Here is a 3567-nt window from a genome sequence, read left to right on the forward strand (position 1 = left end):
ACTTATTGAGGACTTTCATCAATTTTAGGTTCTTTGTTTATGTTTTCTCCCTCAACATCTTAGTTTTATTGTGAGAGTACATGTCATCTAAATGATAACAAACAAAGGCAGGGTTTCCCACTAATACATTAGCTTGTGGCGCCCGCTATAGTCCGCTTTATCCACCACAGTCTGGATCTCCTCTCTCTTTCTCTGTCTCACCCAACCCAACACCAACATCTGCAGCAGTGGTGCAGGTTTAACAGGACAAATAAGGAGCAGTGAACAATGTCTCACTGTTAAAGTATTATTATAACAAAAAATGAAGGCAGCTTTGTGTAGTTTTGTTTTCGCTAATAAACGAAAAGACCACATGGCTAATTTGCATAGTAAACCTCTTTACTTCGCTGCTAATGCAGCTGTCACTATAATGAACTAAACCAGAGGTCAGGAAGTGGCGGACCTCGGTCTGGATCCAGATCCACACGCCAACCCGTCTGAACCTGAAACTTGGATTCAAACTTTGGACCCGACATGAGAGAGGCGTGGCAGGGTCTCAACATCATGATGGACAGTGCCTCAAAACCTGCAGGACCAAACTGTCCAGATCCTGTCTCTTTCATAGAGTCGTTACAACAGCCGCAGCACTTGCACCTGGCCCCCTTCAACCTCCAGCTCTGCCATCGCTATGACTGTAAGCAAGTAGACGGTGATTTCCATCCTGGGTAATATCAACCCCAATAAGGCCCCAATAAGAGGAAGGGTTCTCAAGGAGTGTTCTGCTCAATTTTTACTAGGGTATTCCAGCTACTGTTGGACAGCAGCTGTGTTTCCAGTCTGTGGAAGGAATCCAAAGTGATCCCAATCCCCAAGAAGGCACACGCCAAGGATCCTAGGGACTACAGACCGGTGGCCCTAACATCAGTCCTGTGCAAATGCAAGGCTCACACTTTTGAATACAGTCACCCGGCAACAGGACTCAACTAAACCATGCACCAGGATTTTATTAATGGACTTTTCCTCTGCTTTTAACACTGTACACATGGACACACTGCTGCACTGCCTCACCAACCTTGAGTTTTACCTCACATTGATTTTATGGATTAGACAGTTTTTATTGGACAGACCGCAACACGTGTTTTTTAATGGCTTTAAATCAAGCACACTAGTTTTAAAAACAGGACTTCCGCAGGGCTTTATCCTGTCTCCCATCCTGTTCTCTATCTACACCAATGGCTTCAGCTTGTAGCAGGAGTGGGATGACACTGCTGAAGTACGTGGATGACATGGCCCTGGTCGCACATGTGGTGGATGCTGAAGCTCTGTCCCAGTATCAGCAGGAGGTGAACACCTTTGTCCAGGTATTTGGTATTTTAATACAGCTCACTGGAGCTGAACATCACAAAGACTAAAGAGCTGTGGTGTGGGCCTAGAGGAAAGCTCCCACCTGCCCTCAACCAACCGCTCTGCATCCAAGGTCAGCTGGTGGATCAGGCGCAGTCCTTCTAATACCTGGGGACTGAAATAGATGTTGCCTGTCTTTTAAAGGGATATTTCAGGATTTTTGACATAGGGCCTCAGTTCCTAGTTATCCAGAGTGTTGCTGATTTCTGGCGATATTTTTTTTGTAATTCATGCAGGTCTTATATTTGCAGAGTTACGTGCCGCTAGGCTTGTGCAAGGCTAGCGCATTTCTATGGTCTCAGCTAGCCTGCATTAAAAACAGTGTGACCCGCTCCACAGTGCACCTGAGGCAAATCACTTATAACACCAGACTAACCATATAAATGTCTGTGTCAATAGAATAATTTTTGGAACATAACTGACCTTGCATCACATGAATGATCGCATTTTGAGGGACTATTTTCTAGCAGATCCCTCCACCGCTGCGTAGCTTATACAAACACGAAGCGATTGCAAAATGGTTAAAATTTTTCTATCCCTTTAAACATCACACAGACGCTGTGTTCAAAAAGACACAGCAGCGCCTCCATCTGCTAAGGAAACTCAGGTCATTTTATGTAAAAAAGACATTTTAACACTGGTATATATAAATCACTCATAGAATCCATAATCACCTTCAGTATCACATCATGGTACAACAACTTTCCGACAGTTTAATCCAAATCCAAACTATCCCGCATCATCACTCAGGCCTCAAAAATTTGAGCCTGTCAAAGACACATTTCTGTTGCCTTCGAGGACAGACAATAAAGTTTCTAGTCTTATCTTATCTAACCCCTCAGTCCTGCAGCTGCGTCTGCTCCATAGACTGTATATATAAATGGACAGCTTCTCCTCACTCCTCCCTGTTTACCATAATGACCACGCTCATGGGGGCAATCATGGCGGATTTACAGACTCCCCCTCCCCAGCTCTGACGAAGCATGTTCCTAAAAAGGGCATAAGGGCGGGATCTTCATGGTAGACTCGGCCCTTGTGTGACGTGTAGCTCACGCTGCTCCAATGCTAACAGTCCGACCCGACCCCATTAAGTACGAGATTTCTAAAATTCTTCTTACGGAAACCGGCCTGGTCCCCTTAATTGTAACTAAACCAGCGTTATCACAGGAGGAATATGTAGCTCTAGATAGTTCCAAATAATTGGGACTAGGGTTTAAAGTTGTTACTGTGCATCCAATTATACACCCACATTAGCACATGTGCTATAACACTTTAAACAATGCATCTGGTTCGTCCATTGCTATGTCCATATTAAATAAATAAATAAATGAAATAAATGAAAAATAAATGAAAATATTTTTTTTCACTCAAACTTGGCTGTAAAGTGACGTTAACCCGCAGTTAGCTTTGCCCGTTAGCATGTTAGCTTCTTCTTCGTGATTCCATTAGTGTGTATTGCTTTCTCCGGACTGGGGGCAGTCAAGTTGCAAACATGGTTTTCTGGCCAGAGACACCAGGGGGAGATGAAAGACCTTCCAATCATCCCATAAACACTTGTATTACTCCCACAGGGACTACGAAAAGGATTTATTAAGGTAAACACGTTACTTAGTACTGCTTTAACACCATCCACTAAATCATCCTTTGATTCTTTCTCTTTTAAATAGGCCCTTTTTTTAAGTACTAGTTGACTTGGTTTTGGTTTGTGTTCTGTCATGATGTAGTTTAGGCTTATTTTAAAGACAGATTACTGACTGTTCCAGATTTTAGCTGCATGAAACTGAAAAGCAGCCTCACCGTGTTTATTATTGACACCAGGAGACCCCTCCCACCCCTCCCTGAAGTTCTCAGGTACGGAAAAACGGTGGCCTGTTCCTTTAAAGTATAAATGTGTTATCAAAAGTGAAGTTAGTTTCTGTTTCTCTTGTGACTTGTGCTTGGATATGTATGGACATGCCTTTAGTAAATACTTGCTATTCCTATATTTACATTTCCACTCTTGCGTACACTCCCTGTAGCACTAAAGGGTTTTTGGTTTGTAGTAAGACTTATCTAATCTTTAATTGTTCCCCAGCATCTTTTATTTCATCAATGATTTACTAGACTCTCCTTTGAATGTTGGACTTTGATATTACCTCGCATAATGAAGCCATATTTCTGCTGTCTGCAAACTTACAGTGCCAA

This window comes from Gobius niger, assembly GCF_951799975.1.
Source record: "Gobius niger genome assembly, chromosome: 6".
NCBI classification, from domain to species: Eukaryota; Metazoa; Chordata; class Actinopteri; order Gobiiformes; family Gobiidae; genus Gobius; species Gobius niger.